General features: G+C 43.2%; 1 protein-coding gene across 4 annotated transcripts in view; it reads left to right on the top strand.

The window, feature by feature from the left end:
* FAM149A (family with sequence similarity 149 member A) overlaps window positions 1-18,827 on the top strand; it is a 72,685-nt gene that overhangs the window by 17,183 nt on the left and 36,675 nt on the right. The window contains exon 1 of one of the 4 annotated variants that reach the window (XM_017862645.1): window positions 18,424-18,638. The exons of the other annotated variants lie outside the window; for them this stretch is intronic. The gene's annotated coding sequence lies outside the window, so the exon portion shown is untranslated. Of the gene's footprint in view, window positions 1-18,423; window positions 18,639-18,827 lie in introns of those variants that run through there. 4 annotated transcript variants of the gene reach the window in all.

Raw genomic sequence — 18,827 nt, 5'->3', positions numbered from 1 at the left:
TCCTTCCTTCCTTCCTTCCTTCCTTCTTTCCTCCTCCTTTCCTCCTTCCTTCTTTTGTTCTCTCTTCTCTTCTTTTTCTTTTCTTTTCTCTTCTTTTCTTTTTTGAAGTGGAGTTTCTCTTTTGTTACCCAGGCTAGAGTGCAATGGCGCCATCTCGGCTCACTGCAACCTCCACCTCCCAGGTTCAAGTGATTCTTCTGCCTCAGCCTCCCGAGTAGTTGTGACAACAGGCACACACCACCATGCCCCGCTAATTTTTGTATTTTAGTAGAGATAGGGCTTCACCATGTTGACCAGGCTAGTCTTGAAATCCCAGCCTCAGGTGATCCAGCCACCTCTGCCTCCGAAAATTCTGAGATTACAGGCGTGAGTCACTGTGCCTGGCCAATATTCTGTTTTTTAATGCAAATCATTGATAAAATTAGTCCTACATTTTTGTGGTCACAGCTTCCGACTGACACTGAGGTGAAGGACCATGAGTTTAGATGATACGAGGGTGAAAGGAAATTGTGCTCTGCAGGGGCCTCCTTGCAATTGTCTGTCTTCGGGAGCCACTCAGCTAAATACTATACAAAACCAAACAAAAAGAACAACGGAACCGTCCCTGGAACACTGTAGCTCACGAGGCTTTCTTTCCCCCTCATGAGGACATGTATTGTATGTATTTTTGTTTATCATGGGGAAGGGCTGAGCTCTGCTTAATGGAAATAGATCCGGTATATTCCAGAGCTCATGGTTTTTTGAAATTCAAGGTCCATATGAAATTCTGTTTATTTAGAATTAGAATGTTCACCTTTATTATTTAATGTACTTCAGTTGTTGGTTTGGTTAATATTCACACTTTTTAATATTCACACTTTGAGCTTAGCATTGTGTGTCTGTGTGTGTATATATATGTATGTGTGGCTGGATGGATGTCTCTGTGTCTGCGTATGTGCATGTGTGTATGGTGTATGTGTCTGTATAGGGGCGTGTGTGTATGTGTGTGTGCATCTCTGTGTCTGTATGAGTGTCTGTGTATATGTGTCTGTATTGGTGTGTGTCCATGTATGAGCCTGTATCTGTGTGTGTGCCTGCATCTCAGTGTGTGTATGAATGTGTGTCTGTGTGTGTATCTGTCACTTTGTGTCCATGTATGTGTCTGTATGGATGTGTGTCTCTGTGTGTCTGTGTATGAGTGTGTGTGTGTATGTGTCTCTGTGTGTATGAGTGTGTGTGTATGTGCCTCTGTGTGTCTGTGTATGAGTGTGTATGTGTGCATGTGTGTATGAGTGTGTGTGTGTGTCTATGTATATGTGCTCCGAATACACTTCTAATGTGTACCTTCCTGTCCCTGTTGGGAAGCCTCTGTTTTTGCCCCACACTCACCCTGAAGCAAGGATGCAACTTCCCTTTCCCCATAAGGAATTCATGAACTGTAATTGCGTTAAATCACGAGGAAAAACTGTGTATTTCACTAAATATCCCCTTGAAAGATGAATGTGATTCATATCACACACCATACAATATCTCACTTCAAAAGTTCTCTTAATTCCACGTCCAGCAAGGGTGGACTGGATTGTTTCAGACCAACTACCAGCTGAAAGCAACTAGAGAAGCTGAACACCAAGTTAAAGACCTCAAAGGAGTTAGGGTGACCTGCACATAGAGCAGTGCTAGGGACTGAAACCCAGTTTTAGATCTTCTCAATTCCGGATTGGATTAAGGTGACCTGGGACTGTGAGATCCCCCAGCACAGTCTGCTGTAAGAAGCAGATACAATCCTCTTTGAACTTAAGCTGTAAGCAACAACTCTATAGTGTTTACCAGATACCAGTTAAATAGAAGAAGAAAAAAATGTTAAAAATAAATGTACACATCAGGTGTTTGAATTTGCAAATAATCCAAATAAAAGGAAGCTGGTGTATCTTGTATTATATCAGACCAAGTAGACTTCCAAATAAATAGGAAGCCTTGGTGGAAGTAACAAGGGCCATTTCTTAAAGTTTAACGGGCCACTCTATGAGAAGATATAAGAATTCTTAATTTATAGGCACCAATAACATTGTTTCAAAAAGTACATAAAGATGCACCCATTTGACCAACTTGCAGCAGCTGATGTCTGCTGCCAAGGCTTCTGCTCCAGATGCAAGAAAAAGTGTTTTTTGCCATTCCTATCCATCAGCCTGTGGCAGCCAAGATTGAATGGAAGAGCATAGGAAATACAGGTAACTGCTACAACCCAGACATAAACTTGTAAACAGTGCAAAACCTATTTTACTCCAATAAAGGAATCTAAAATTTGACTTTATGAAATCTCTCTCTCTCACTATATCTATCTATCTATCTATCATCTATCTATCTATCATATCTATATATCTATATCTCCATATATATCTTGACAGAACTAAAAGGAGAAATAAATCCAAAATTGTAGTGGAAGATTTTAACAGTAATTGTGTATAATTGTTTGTTTGAGACAGGGTCTCACTCTGTCATCCAGACTGGAGTGCAGGGGCGTGATCTCAGCTCACTGCAGCCTCTACCTGCTCGGGGTCAGGTGATCCTCCCACCTCAGCCTCCCCAGTAGCCACCATGCCTGGCAGTTTTTTTGTATTTCTGTAGATAGGGGGTTTTACCATGTTGCCCAGGCTGGTCTCAAACTCCTGGACTCAAGCGATTCACCTACCTTGAGTTCCCAAAGTGCTGGGACTACTGGCATGAGCCACTGTGCCTGGCCAATTATATACAATTTTTTAGAGACAATTTGTTTCAGAAAAAATACCACGAATTTACCTTAGATTCTAACAACACAGTAATTCCTCTCATATATATGAGAGGAATACATAAATAAGACAGTATGTTACTGATACAAAGGTAGACAAATAGGCCAGGAGAGTACAGTACACAAGCCAGAAACACCTATTTGTACATGGATGTTTGGTTGCTGCAAAGTTGGTGCTGCAGATATTGGTAAAAGATGGTTGCTATGAACCAAATGTCTGTGTCTTTCCCCAAATTCGTATGTTAAGCCCCTGACTCCCAGTGTGTTGGTATTTGGGGAGTAACTAGGTTTAGATTAGGTCTTGAGGAAAGGCCCCTGTGACAGGGTTAGTACCCTTATAAGAAGAGGAAGGGCCGGCGCAGTGGCTCACGCCTGTAATCCCAGCACTTTGGGAGGCTGAGGTGGGTGGATCACCTGAGGTCAGGAGTTCGAGACCAGACTGACTGACATGGTAAAACCCCATCTCTACTAAAAATACAAAAATTAGCCAGGTGTGGTGGCAAATGCCTGTAATCCCTCTACTCAGGAGGCTGAGGCAGGTGAATCGCTTGAACCCATGAGGCGGAGGTTGCAGTGCACTGAAATCATGCCATTGTACTCCAGCCTGGGTGACAGCAAGACTCCAATTCAAAAAAAAAAAAAGCCTCCTACTCTCCCACTCTCCATGTTCACACAAAGAAGAGGGCATTTGAGCACACAGGGAGTTGGCAGCCTTTGGCAAGCCAGGACGATGCCCTCACAAGAACCAAAACAGCCGGCACCTTGATCTTGGACTTCCAGGCTCCATGACTGTGAGAAGTCAGTGTCTGTTGATGAAACTGCCCAGGCTGTGGTGTCTTGCCGCAGTAGCCTGAGCTGACTGAGGCAATGGTCTTTTCAATAAATAGTGCAGAACCAATTGTGTATCCTTACAGAAGTAAAAGATGCCTGATACCTCAAGTCACACTACACATACAAAACAATTTCATGCGGACCGTAGATCTGAATATGAAGGTAGAACAATGAGACTTCTAGGAGAGGACGTTGATGCCGATTTTCATGCATCTTATCCTTGAGGATAGGTAAGGATCTCTTTGCTAACAGACAAAATAATTGCTAACCAAAAAGTAAAAGTTACACTATATTAAAATTAAGACCTTCTGTTAATTAAAACAGACCATTTACTGGAAGGTTTTAAATGACCCCAAACAAGCCTTGGAGGGTCAGCTCGCCCTTTAACTGTAATCGATCGTTAGGAAAAAAGTTATTTTGAATTTGCTTTTGAATGGGTTTAGCTTCTATTCTAGCTTTCTTTATTATCTCCATAAAAGCAACACAGATAACACGTCATTTCCACAACAGAGACTTGGTGATATTAATCATTTGGCAAATGACCTTGGTACAATATTTTCCAGTGTATGTCACTTTTAAAGAAGGGCAAATTTTTAAAGACCTGTTATCTACTTCTGAAAATGAAGCCATCAGTCTTATCAGGAGACAAAATTACAACAAATTTAGTTCAGAAATCTCAATTGGTTTTATTTGTGATTCTGGAATTGGGCAACGCTTCCAGAAAATAGAATTAAATGTGCCAAGGGGCAAAGCAGAGGAGGTGAGCTTTATAGACAGGAAACGGTGGAGAAAGCAGAAACAAAGAACAAAGAGTGAGTTGGTCATTTCAATGTTTTTTTATTTTTCCTTGTAAGGCAGAGATAGGGAGACAAAACATGTACCCTGGAACTTAAAGTATAATGATAATAATAATAAATAGAAAGGAATAAAGAAAGAAAGAAAACAAACTGATGGGCTAACATTGGGTTACTCCAGGTGAGAGATGAAAACAGAGGACTTCAGTGTTATGATGCTGATTGGTCTGTTTGGGAAATCAGGATGTCTTTCTCTCCTGATTTCTGGAAAGGCTGGATAATCGCTCAGTTTGGGGATCGACTTGGTGGTTCACGCCTGTAATCCCAGCACTTTGGGAGGCTGCGGTGGGCAGGTCACTTGACGTCAGGAGTTCGAAACCAACCTGACCAACATGGTGAAACCCCATCTCTACTAAAATTACAAAAATTAGCCGGCCATGGTGGTACATGCCTTTAGTCCCAGCTACTCAGGAGACTGAGGCAGGAGAATCGCTTGAACCCAGGAGGCGGAGGTTGCAGTGAGCAGAGATCTTGCCACTGCACTCCAGCCTGGGTGACGGAGCAAGACTCTGTCTCAAAAAAAAAAAAACAAACAAAAACAAACCAACTCAGTTTGGGTTTGGTGAAGTGGAACTTGAGCACATAACTACATTTTGGTTTTTAGTCTTGTCTTTTGGGACCTAGTGCAGGAGCTTAAACCAAAACAGTGGCCTCCTGGAATGTTTATCTAACAGTATTGAAAAAACTTTTTTCCAAGTTGGGAATTACTGAATTTTACTGAATTTGAAATAAGATAGATTACAAGGCACACTGTCATTTTACATTCTACTACAAAGAAAAATGTTACAATACTTTCTCATTGAGAATTTTAATTCTTATTGTAATAGGTTGTTTAAATTTAATTGGAGTTTAAAAAATCATAAGTCACTCTTGTGCTGATATAAAAAGGAAAATATAGGCTCAAAAAATTCCTAAAAGTTGTTAACAGAGACCAACTATTATTTTTTTCTGCTCAGGATTTGTGAGGTCTTTGCTTTTCCACTGGTAGGTTTTGTGCCCTTAAAGCACTGGTGAGGCACAGAACACAGTAATCACTCTCCTAGATATGAAATTGATTTAACAGCCACAGTAAATAAGACAGTGTGTTAGTGATGCAAAGATAAACAGATGGGCCATGGGAGCCCAGTAGAAAAGCCAGAAACAGACCTATTTGTCTATGGGATTGTTGCAAAGTTGGTGTTGCAGACATTGGTGAGAAGACGATTGTTACGGGCTGAATGTCTGTGTCTTCTAAACCAAAAAGTACCTAAGACAGGTCTCAATCAATTTAGAAATTTTGCCAAGGTTAAGAACATGCCAGGGAGACAGGTCTGTGCCTTTTTCCAAAGATGATTTTGAGGGCTTCGGTATTTAAAGGGGAAAAGGAGGCTGGAGGGGATAGAGGGAGGGTAGGGTCTCACTACTGAATCCACTTGTTCCAAGACAAAAGGAGCAGGGAGGGGAATGGTCAGTTAGGTACTAATCTAGGCTCTTTACGCAAGATAAGGTGAACATGGAGTGTGAAGATATTTAACCTTTTATCTGTAGCTCTCTGCCTGTCAACAAAAGGAAAGATAGTTTCTTACATTGGACTCGACTTTCGGCTTAAGTTTTTCCTTTTGGCATCATGAACTGGGGTCCCAAGTTTCTGTTTTCCTTTCACAGTCTTTCCCTAAATTCATATGTTAAGCCTTGAACCCCCAGTGTGATGGTATTTGGAGATGGATTTTTTAAAGCGACATTGATGCTGGGCTCTTAGACGAGCTCTGCTTATAGAGCTGGCCTGCACTCAGCACTGTTTAGGGAACGTGAATAAAGGCTTCTGACTCAACACTGCCTCCTCCTCCCTAGGCATTCACTGGTGGGTAAGGGTTACACAGGAGTCATGTATTGTCTCGACTTCTTTCCAGGCTACACACTACGTTCTTCAGCTGGGAGGTGATTTTTTAGAAATTGTGATAAATATGCATGATATAGAATAGATCATTTTAACAATTCTAAGTGTACCATTTAGTGGCATTAAGTACCACATTCATAGTGTTGTGCAATCATCACCACCATCTATCTCCACAAGTTTTTCATCATCTCAAACAAACTCACTACCCATTACCAGTAACTCCCTGTTCCTTCCTCTCCTCAGCACCTGGCAACCACCGTTCTGCTTTCTGTCTGTATGAATTTGACTACTTCAGGGACCTTATATAACTGGAGTCATACAATATTTGGGCTTTTGTGTCTGGCTTATTTCACTTAGTGTAAGGATTTTAAGGTTCATCCATGTTACAGCATGAAGCAGATTTTCACTCCTTTTTAAGATAGTATTTAATCGCATGTATTAATATATACTACCTTTTGTTTATCCATTCTTCTGTTGATGGACATTTGGGTTGTTTCCCTCTTCAGCTATGTGAACAGTGCTGCTGCTGTGAGCGTTTTTTTAAGAGATGGGTTCCTGCTGTGTCACTCGGGCTGGAGTACAGTGGCGTGATCATAGCTCACCGCAACCCTGACCTCCTGGGCTCAGGTGATCCTCCTGCCTCAGCCTCCCAGAGTACCAGGGAGTACAGGCATGTGTCACCACACCTAGCTACTTTTTACATTTTTTGTAGAGACAGGATCTCCCTGTATTGCCCAAGGTGGTCTCAAACTCCTGGCTCAAGTGATCCGCCCACCTCAGCCTCCCAAAGTGTTGGGATTACAGGCATGAGCCACTGCACCTGGCCTATGTCCCTGCTTTTAATTCTTTCAGTATATACCAAGAAGTGGGACTGCTGGATTGTAGGGTAATTTTACATTTCACTTTTTGAGGAATCACCAAATGATTTTTTCCTAGTAGCTGCACTGTTTTACGTTTCCACTGGTGATTCATGAGGATTCCCATTTCTCTATGTCTTCACCAAAACTTATTTTCTTTCTTTCTTTTTAAACAGCCACTCTAATGAGTTTGAAATGGAGGACTGATCTTTTTACATTTTTTGGCAAGGGCTTCCAGATAGCACTGTGAGATGCTGTTGAAGATAGACGCATCCCAGCCTCAGAGATTAAACCTGAGCAATTATGATCTTTATTTTCTTCTTTTGCAACATTTTAGACTGGTATCTTCCTGGGTCTCAAATAGGAAGAAAGCCGGATGTGAAGCGTGTTCATGCCTGACTCTGTACTAAGCGCTGCAGCAGGGAGAGGAACAAGAGCCTCTTTTTTAGGTGCAGGAGAAAGACAGTGAGAACACAGTCATCCTGAGAGTGTCTGGCAGCCTGAGTTCTCCTTTCGGCTTTGGTCAGCTGAGAGCCCTGGAGCACCAAGTAAAGAGGAACCTCTGTGCTCTCCCAAGTGCCTTCTTTAGTCAGACCTCAGTTTTCCCTGGGCATCCTGCACTGCCCTAGAATCTGACAGTTTTGGTGTTTTGCATTTAGAAAGGGTGTTCTGCCAGTGTTCCCACCCAAAGATGGAACAGGATTTACTTAGAATTAAGGCTGTCGAGGGAAAGCCTAGCCACTTCGTGTGCTGCAGGTGTGCAGGGATCTGGGTTCTGGTCCCTGGTCTTCACCAAGCACCAAGGCCTGCCCTTCTGAGACCTCACAGTCTCTTCTATGGAATAGGAAGGCTGCTTTGATGAGTTCCTCTACTCCTTCAAACATCGATTAAAGGTGTGCTGAGGCTGGGGTGACACAATTCAATATGACACAGTTTCTGGGCTCAAGCAATTTTTTAGGTGGGAATGGGTTGGGAGGATAGAATGTATAACAGATGAATCAGGGCGGTGGCTCTCGGAGTGCCATCCTGGGCCAGCAGTACCAGCAGCACGTGGGATCCTGAGAAATCCACATTCTCACTGCAGACTTGCTGCACCAGAGACTGGGGTGGGGCCCAGCAACTTGGGTTTTTACGAGCACTGGAGATTCTGCTGCATGTTACCTTTTGAGAACCACTGGATTTGATTCTGATCTGGCAAGCAAACTGCAGTGCAGACATAAGACAGCAGGCACCACCCCTTTGCCTCTACACTCACATTTTTTACTTTAGATTGTGTATTAAACATAAAACCCATGCAATCTCCCAATTCTAATGTTCTGAAATTCCGTCTGTATGTCTTGAAATTTAGTAATAGATTTCTGAAGACGTTGTATCGTCATGTCACATAAATATGAGTGGTGGTAGAGGTAATCATCAGTTCTCATTATGCCTGGTGGTCATGGTCTGTGAAGTCACCAGAAACCATGATGTAGTGAATACTGAACCATACTGTAGAGGAAATACAGGGTTAGCTTCCTGTGAGTCTCCAGTCTCAACATTTTTGTCAGCTGATCAATACCTGATCTTGTCTAATGTGTGTTCCTGTTTAAAGACACCTGGTTTAATATATAGTGGTGACTTGCTAACATTGAACTCACCGACAGTACTGTCTATACCTCGTGCCTGAAAGCTGATCAACATACATATTTCCTTCCCAGGGCACACCACGGTCTTCTGGCACTTAGGAACACTTAATAGCTTTAACACAACACTCCGCAGGACCACTTGACACAGCCAGATCACCAAAAAAAAAGCACGACAGTTTGGAAAACCTGTGACAGCACTGAATAGACCCACAAAAGTGCACACTTGTTTACAGTGTGAGAGCTGAAACAAGGCAGGGTCACCTTGTGTGACCGCAGTGGGGAGCATGCAGCTGAAGACACTCAGATGTGTCTGCCTTCTGCACGTGTGCGGAGGGGCACGGAGGCACCACGCGTGTGGATTTGGGGCTTACAGATATATTTTAGCAAGTAGGTGAATTTGCAGAGAGTGAACCAGAGAATAAGAAGGATCAATTGCATCTTAATATTTCAGTTACATGAAATATAACATACAATAGTGGTCTAGCAATTACTGTGAAGTCTTTGTTTTCTGCTGTGCTATTTAAAAGAATAAACATCAAAAAACACATTTTAGGAAAATTTGGCCTTATTGGTGTTGCAGTTTGCCCAATCAAACTCTTCATAGAATATATTTGGATAGTCATTTTATTTTGAAAGACTGTTTAATTATCAAAATTTTGTAAAACAGTTTTAGATTATTCTTTTTAAACTTTATACTAAGTATGGTAAACACAATGTGTAAAAGTAAGAAAAAAATTGGATATTAATAGTCGAACGCCATTTGTTCAAGGGTATATTAGGAAGGTTGAAACAATGAAATTTTCTGTTCTCTGGTTCAAAATGTAGCAATATGGACAATTTCATATGATTATGGCCTACATAGTTACTCCTCCGTGATAAATTTTTAAGCACTTATTTTAAAAGTTGGGTTTCAGAAACTTAGGTATTTCATTTTGAATAATGTAGCTTATTCTAATTCTTCTATATTTCTCTAAGCTTGTGGACCCTCCATTGATTGCATAGGACTTTCTATGCTTTTTACACTGCTTCATATTAAAAGTCTAAGTATTTTTCATCTTCATCTTTCCAGATACAACATTCATAGCAATTTTATAAAAAGTCCTTGGTTGTCTTGGCCCCCATGTATCGGAGCTTTAGCCGTCTCTGTATGATTTGGTAGAGAGCTGTGGGGGTGTGCGCTGGCAGGGGCTGGAGGTGGGGTGCTCACAAACCAGGGCTGCCACAGCCTAAGAAGGGTGGCTCTGCCTTCCGTTCAGGCTTCTCTGTGGCCCGAGTTTTCTCACTGGCAGAATGGCACTACAGTAAGTGCTCCCCCTTCAAAGAATGAATTGTGAAGGCTGCAAATACACTGATCGATGATCGATCCTCTCTTTCTTGTCTCTCAAGTGCTTAAAAGCAGGGCTGGGGCATTGTAGGCATATTTCAAGGAAAATGTTAGCTGGATCCTATGGTCGGAACGTATTTGTCTGGTTTAAAATAGACCAATAATGAAAGGAACTTTAACCAGCAAAATCAGCAAATTGGATTTGATGATGAATCTTTGAAAGCTAAAGCTTCTGAAAGACAGAGCTGGACTGATCTGGATACAAAGGCCGTGTACCTTTGGGATTTAGCCGGATGTTGGCTGACCCGCTCTGGTTTTTTTTTTTTTTTTTTTTTTTTTTTTTTTCTGTATAGAAGGGTAGGGGCCACTCTTCAAGGTGGCTTGAAGGTTTTGCTCATGTGGTGGTTTGTGAGGTTTGCGTAGTGAGGTGGCATTGGTCTCTGGCCTAAGTGCTTGTCAGAGAAAAGCCATCCCTACCTGCCTCGTGCTCGCTTCAAGCATCATGGGCACTTTCTGTTGGGCTGCGTGCACTCAGCTCCTGTTCACGTGAAATGGCGAGCTTCTGATTTAAACAGGATTCCTCCTCTATTCTGGAATGAAAATTCAGCACAAAAAACCCTAAATCGTGAAAGAAAAACAAAACAAACAAACAAACAAACAAAACGGCCATAAAGTATTAAAATCTGGGCAAGGATTTTTTTTTCTTTTTTTTTTTTTTTTTTTTATAAGTGATAAAGAGGGGAAATGTTGACCTCTGGTGGCCTCTCTGGCAATATTGGCATGCCAGCATTTCAATATTGGCATGCAGCCTTTTTTTCAGTCCCCATTTAGAGCTGTATGTTGGTTACATAGGCGATTTGCCTAGAAGGCATTCTCATAAAAGAAAAATTCTGTTATCATTTAATATCATATTTATTTATTGCAATTTCCTGGACCATTTAAACAATGTACTTATAAATCAGCTCGAACCACTTTATGGTAATTTTTAAAGCATTAAATAACGCTAATTCTTTCTATAATTTTATATAAAGGCTGTGACTTCATAGTTTACTTAGCACTTTCTAAAGATTTTTATACTCCTTGGCCCACTAAAATGAATAAAACATGATAATTGTTGTTATTAGATCTTCTCCTGAAGGGAAGTTGGCTAACCTTTGTAAAAATATATTTAAATGTATGAGAGCAAGGTTAACGCAAGCAAATTTTTTAAAACCAGACTTTTTATTTTAGAGGCGTTTTAGGTTGACAGAAAAGGCAGCTTCAACGCTTATTATTTCTGGTACACATGCACAACTAATGAACGAGTATCAATCTATTACGCAATATCAACTAAACTCCCACCATTTATGTCACATTTCGCCAGGAGTACTTCTTCAGGGTATTTTGTCAGGGTTTTCAGGAGAAAGGAGATCAGACAGGATGAGTTGGTGAGTGAGTGTGTGTGTGTGCGTGTGTGTTTGCGTGTATGGAAGAGGGAGAGAGATTTTTTTAAAATTGGCCTTACATGCATTGTGGAGGCTTGGGTAAAGTCGCAAAATCTGCAGAGGTGACGTTATTTTGGGGGGTTACAATTATATTTTAGCAAATAAGTGAATTTTGGCAGATAGTGAAGCAGAGGATTTGGCAGAGATTGAATGAGGTCCGACCCACATGATGGAGGGTCTCTCCTTCACGCAGAGTCCACTAAACTAGTATTTTTTTTTTTTTTTTTTTGAGACAAGTCTACGGCTCTGTCGGGCCCAGGCTGGAGTGCAGTGGCGCGGATCTCAGCTCACTGCAAGCTCCGCCTCCCGGGTTCAAGGCAATGCCTCCCCACCCTCAGCGCTTCGAGGACAAAAGCTAGGTTTGCAGTCATATACCATCTCATCTGGCTAGTTTATTATTATTATTATTTATTTTTTGAGACGGAGTCTCGCTCTGTCGCCCAGGCTGGAGTGCAGTGGCCGGATCTCAGCTCACTGCAAGCTCTGCCTCCCGGGTTCCCGCCCTTCTCCTGCCTCAGCCTCCCGAGTAGCTGGGACTACAGGCGCCGCCACGTCGCCCGGCTAGTTTTTTGTATTTTAGTAGAGACGGGGTTTCACCGGCTTAGCCAGGATGGTCTCGATCTCCTGACCTCGTGATCCGCCCGTCTCGGCCTCCCAAAGTGCTGGGATGACAGGCTTGAGCCACCGCGCCCGGCCCGCTAAACTAGTATTAACCGTCACCACCAGTTTTCCCCGTGCCGTTCCTCTCCTCCAGGTCCACTTGGCATCACAGTTGTCACGTCTCCTCAGCGTCCTCTGGTCCGAGACAGTTTCTCAGACTTTCTTGTTTTGATGACCACGACAGTTTAGGGGAGCACTGGTCGTGTGTTTTGTAGAAGGCCGCTCCACTGGGGTTCCCCTTGTGTTTTTATCATGGTGAGACTGGGGTTATGGGTTTGGGGAGGAAGGCCACATAAGGGAAGTGCCGTTCTCATCGCCTCATGGCAAGGGCGCGTGTCAACATGACGCATCACAGGTGGTGCCAGCCTTGAACCACCTGACTCCGGGAGTGCTTGTCAGGTTGCTCCCCTGGGAAGTCAACCCCCATTTCCATACTGCACTCTTGGAGTCAAGCCCCACTCCAGTTGGGAGAAGAAGGTATGACACCAGCCTCCTGGAAGGGGAGACACACACCACTGGGGAAAGTTGTTCTGCGGGAAATTCACCTCTTTTCCCCATTTATTTATTTATTTGTTTATTTCTATCAATATGGGCTCATGGAAATGTATTTTGTACTTCAGTTATAATCTGATAGCACATGATTTATTTTGTTACTCAGGTTGTTCCAGCTTTACCATTTGGGGCTCTTTTCGGGTTGGCTCCTGTGACATGCTCTCATTCTTCTGTTGTTTTTGTTTTTTGAGTACTTTCCTACCGTCTGGCAGGACAGGATGCTCCAGGTCCATTTCATATTTCCCTGCCTCAGCCCCCAGATCGGCCACTTCTCCAAGGAGCCCTGGTCCCTCTGTTGGGGAACGGTATTTGCTGTGGTCTGAATGTTTGTATCCCCCAAAATTCCTAGGTTGAAATCTTATCTCCAATGAACTGGTACCAAAGCTGGGGCCTCTAGGAGGCGATTAGGTCATGATTGCGAAGCCCTCATGAACGGGATTTGTGCCCTTATAAAAGAGGCCCTGGGGGCTTCTTCACCTTGCGGTCATGTGAAGACACAGCTGGAGAGCACCATCTAGGAAGCACGGAGCCGGCACCAGACACTGACTCTGCTGCCACCTTGTTCTGGGACTTCCCAGCCTTCAGACTGTGGGAAACAGGTCGTAGCAAAAACCACAGTTACTTTTGCATCAACCTAATACATTTCTATTGTTGATAAATCACCCAGTCTATGGTATTTTGTGATAGCAGCCCAAATGGACTAGGACAGTGTTAGGGACTAAGATCTAGGCACTGGAGATGTTCATTGCTACTGGAGACAGCTCTGTGGGATAGAGAGATGACATAGTTGTCTGTACATGTATGCATTTGCAAAGCAGGGACACAGTTCTGATATGTACAAGTTTCCGTTTACATGATAGCCATGTGAAGCCAGGACTGCTCGCACTGGATAAATGTCAAAGATTATATGTAACTTTTGTATGTCATAGTGCATAATATTAAAATGAACTGGTTCATACTCTATCTAACTTAAAAAAAAACACTCACTTTAAGTAACTCAATGCTTTAAATGCTGAAAAAAGGAATTATTTACAATTTGTTATGTATCTATATGCACTTTCCAATCAATGCTTTAAATGCTGAAAAATGGAATAATTTACAATTTATTATGTATCTATATGCATTATCCAAAATTTGTCTCTAATTCACACAACTCTACAAGAAAGACTAATATTAGCCTTGTTTTAGCTAATTTCTGCTCAAAGCATTAAGTTGTCAGCTCAGCATTGCATGTAGGGCAAGACAGAGCTAGCATGTGAAATCAGGTCAGTTTTTAGAGGAGTTAAATGTTACTTATAATTTTTGCAATAATTTTATATCTTATATTACTAATTAAATATTTTCAGAGGGTGATCACATAATCACATATACCACTTTTTATTTTTATTTTTTGAGACAGTGTCTTGCTTTGTCACCCAGATTGGACTACAGTGGTTTAATCACAGTTTACTGCAGCCTCCATCTCCTGGGCTCTAAGCGATCCTCCCACTTCAGCCTCCCGAGTAGCTGGGACTACAGATCCGTGTGAACACACCCAGCTTATTTTTATTTTTATTTTTTTTGTAGAAACAAAGTCTCATTATGTTGCCCAGGCTTGTCTTGAACTCCTGAGCTCAAGAGATCCTCCCACTTTGGCATCCCAAAGTGCTGAGCCACTGTGCCCGGCCTATACCATTTTATTTTATCCTAATGAATTTGCCAAAGTAGGCTAAGGCAGATCCTATTATTTCAGGAATTGAGGTTTCCCATTTAATGATTATAATTACTGATCCCAGGGCCCCTGGCATTAAAATGTAAAACACTTAAACAATAAGATAGAAATAGTTGTATACTTTTCAGTACTGAATTAGGGTTCAAATAATCAATGAAAGATGGAAAATCATATGGACTAAGTACAGGTAACATTGTATTAGGTTCTCCAGAGAAACAGAAGCAATAGGAGATACATGTCTACATCTATATGTATATATATCTGTATAAAGAGATTTATTACAAGGACTTAGCTCATTGATTATGGAGGCTGACAAGTCACAAGGCCTTCACGGTGAATGACCAAGTTGGAGATCCAGGAGAACCAGTGAAGTAGTTCTGATCCAACTTGCCAGCATCTGTTATTTTTGACTTTTTAAGAATAGCCATTCTAACTGATGTGAGATGATATCTCCCTGTGGCTTTGATTTGCGTTCCTCTAATTATAAGTGATGTTGAACTTTGTTTTATATGATTGTTGGCCACATGTATGTCTTCTTTTGAAAAGTGTCTGTTCATGTCATTTGCCCACTTGTTTTTGGGGTTTTTTTTTTCTTGCAAATATGTTTTTAAGTTCCTTATAGATACTGGATATTAGACCTTGTCGGATGCATGAAATATGTTATCAGTGTAAACTACACACAGGATTTCAAAACTCAGTACAAAAAAACTAAAAATATCTAATTACTAAGTTTTATACTGATTACATGCTGAAATGATAATATTTTATATTAGAGTAAATAAAATATATCATTAAAATTGTACCTGTTTCTTTCACTTTATAAATGTGGACACTAGAAAATTTAAAATTGTATGTATTCACATTATATTTCTACTGGGCAGTGGTGGTCTAAACCAATCCAACGTGAAGATTTTATCACTTTAATCTTAAGCAACATAGCTTTAGGTTTTGAAATTTGAGAGAGGAGACAAATGAATTAAGGAACTGTTCAGGTTTTGAACAGAAGTCGTAGGAAATGTAAGTCAAGACTTGCTGGGTTTGTGCAACTTTGACCATCACAATCTCTCTGGGCAAAACTGAAAAATGGCCTCTGTGTGAAAATCAAATCCTAGGCAGGGGCAAAGGTGAAATCAAAGGTTTGGCTTATTAAGACATCAGACTTAGGGGTATCTCATAGATCCCCAAGATAAACACTAGGGCTTTAAAAAAGCATAAGAGAATTGTCCCCCGGCAGTCTCAAAGGGGGATCAAGGGCCCATCTCAGGAAGGTCAGTGTGATTTGTGACTCATGGATGGGGTGAACTCTGATAAAACTCAAAGAAGCCCACAGGGTTCATAAGAGAACTACATTGGCAGAGTGATGGAAGCGCCACTGGCTTGAACTAAAAGAGGCGCAGACTTTTGGACCCCCTTCCCCAGCCTTCCCTGGAAGAAAGCAGGCTGAGAGGCTACTCAGTTGCAAACCTAGGCCATTTCTTTTCCCTGAGGAAGTCTTGGAGGGAAGAAGCAAGAGCCCACAGGACAGAGCTAAGGGCTGGGGAGAAGGTCAGGAGCAGAAGCAAGTCCTTCTCAAGGCAAGGCAGCAGGAGCCTGCTGGAACCCGCAGTGGCCGTTGCCTGACTCTGCCGCCTCTCCTGTTGGACAGGTGCCCATTGGCACTGTCCTGGCTCTGTCTCACCATTGTCGGTTGGGTGTGGAGAAGGCTGCTGCCTTTTCTCTTTAGTTCGCAGGTCTTCAGATGTAAGGCAAATACCCCAAGAAGAAGCCTCATCTGCAGGTGGACATGCTTTCGATGATGAAACTTCCGAGCATCTTGAAAGAGCTGAGTGTATCATGCATGTGTAAATGACCTGTGGCCAGAGGAGGGTTATGGCAGATTAAAGAGGGCTGTAGGTTCTTCCCATTGAGAGCAGGGGTCTCTTTTCCAACTCTTTCATTCTGAGACTGCTTTGATTATGGAGTACAGTGGAGGTGACACTGCCAGTTGCAGCCTTGAATAGAGCTGACAGCTTCTGCCTTGCTTTCTTGGAGCCCTAAGCCACCATGTAGAAATTCTGACGACCTCACTGGAGGGACCACTCGGAGAAGTGTTGAGGCTGCATGAGAGAGGGCTCAACTGAGCCCAGGCTTCCAGCCACCACCCACTGCATGGTGTAGACACATGAGCGAAGCCTTCTTAGAGCCTCCAGACCAGACCACCCTCCACCTGTATGCCACTGAGCGACCCCACATGGAGCAGAAGAAACACTCAACCTGCCGGAATTCCTGAATTCTGTGGATTATGAGCATAACAACATGACTGTTGATTTAATCTACGTTTGGGGGTAGTTTGTTACGGGGTGACAGATATCTGGGACACATTCACACACATTCTAGCTGTGTGACCTCGAACATGTTACTTAAGGTCTCTGTCATCAGTATTTTTATCAACAAAATTGTAATAGTGTCTACCTACTATGGGTGTTAAATAATACATGTAAAATAATATATGTAAGAATATATGTAAAATATATAAAAGTAAAAGCAGCTAGCATATGTTTGGATCTTAAATGACTTTGTGTTCGATTTTTACTTTCTTTTTTTTTTTTTTTTGAGAGAGTCTTGCTCTCTTGTCCAGGCTGGTCTTGAACTCCTGGGCTCTAGTGATCCTCCCATCTTGGCCTCTCAAAACGCTGTGGTTACAGGTGGGAGCCATCGCACCAGGCTCCTTTCTTTTGTTACCCTGGCATGTCCATCCTCCCGCCCCTGGCAATATAAATAATACCAGCAGGTCTGTGTGGACTTAAGATACCGTCAGTCTTCCTGATAGATATGGATACACATATGCACATATCACATATATACAAATATACATGTATCAGGATTTAAAATGTCATTAATTTTATAATTTATAACCACTTACCACTTTTACAAAAGTGGGGAGGATCCCAGTGTCCTTAGTTCAACAATGGATTACTGTTTTGTTTTTGTTTGTTTTTTTGAGACGGAGGCTCCCTCTGTCGCCCAGCCTGGAGTGCAGTGGGGCGATCTCCGCCTCCCAGGTTGAAGTGATTCTCGTGCCTCAGCCTCCTGAGTAGCTGGGACTACAGGCGCGCACCACCACACCCAGCTAATTTTTGTATTTTTGGTAGAGACGGTTTCACCATGTTGGCCAGGCTGGTCTTGAACTCCTGATCTCAAGTGATCCACCCACCTCAGCCTTCCAAAGTGCTGGGATTACAGGCGTGAGCCACCCTGGCCAGACTAATGTTTTTGTTATTGGTAGTGATTTCTTGTCACCGTGCTAGGGTGGTCCATCAGAAATAAACTGGGCTTTTTACTAAAAACTCGGAAAGACATGGTTTACCTCTGTAAATGCAGGATACTGGGCAGGAGAAATCGTTTGTACCTGTTGAAACTTAGATGGCCTCAGCTCTCAAAAGAGACTGGCTATGGCAGGACGAGGAGGAGTGTTATACCGGCGGCACCCAGTGCACTAATTGTCATTACTAAAATCCCTGTCGTGCAGCGGCCACCTCCTGACACTCAGGTTGGAAGATGTAGTTCACCTCCGCGGTCCTCATCCCTACTTCCCTTAGCATGTGAAAATGACGGTTTAGCAGTTTCACCAGCTCACAGGAGAGAGTCCAGCTGCTCTGCTCCTGGTGTAATCCTGGGCCTGAACACTGAAACGAGCACATGTTAACGCAAGCGGCAGGCATGCTCTGGGGGTGCAGGAAATGCACCGGGTTGTGTGAGCCGGCAGGACGGACGTGGCAGGGTCCACGCCTTATTATGCATGCTTAGATCTAGCGTTCCTGTTGATGGAGTAATGGTTCTCCCATGGACTAGATCCGGGGCTTCAGCTCTTAAACCTCATTTGCCCACTCCCCACCCCGGTCCAGTGTCCGCACCCTTTGATAGGGCGGGGATAGGCGAGATGGGCCAGTGGTTTTCTGCATTCTTCTGGTGAATTAAAATCCGATTTGGAAGAGGGAAGGGCAGCCAGCACCAGTCTGCACAGCCCCCGGCCGCAGAGACCCGGGAAGGAGTAGGGAGGCCGTGCGGTGCGCGGAGTGAGCCGGCCCGGCAGGGAGCGGGGAAGGCGCGCTTTCGTGGAGGTCGGCGTGGGGCCCAGAGCCGGGGTGGACAGGCGCGGCCGGGATTAGCGGGCGGGCGGGCGAGGGCGCAGCGCAGGGAGGAGGAGGGGAGGCGGCGCCAGCGCGGGCTGGGCGGAGGATCTGGAGAGGGAAGGGGCGCGCGAGCCTCGCGGACCCCGGGCGCGCCCGGGCCGCCTGAGCTGGGCCACC

Source organism: Rhinopithecus bieti, unplaced genomic scaffold (genome assembly GCF_001698545.2).
Source record: "Rhinopithecus bieti isolate Rb0 unplaced genomic scaffold, ASM169854v2 scaffold_56174, whole genome shotgun sequence".
NCBI classification, from domain to species: Eukaryota; Metazoa; Chordata; class Mammalia; order Primates; family Cercopithecidae; genus Rhinopithecus; species Rhinopithecus bieti.
Note: the sequence above shows the minus strand (reverse complement) of the source record. Positions and strands in the feature narration are given on the sequence as shown.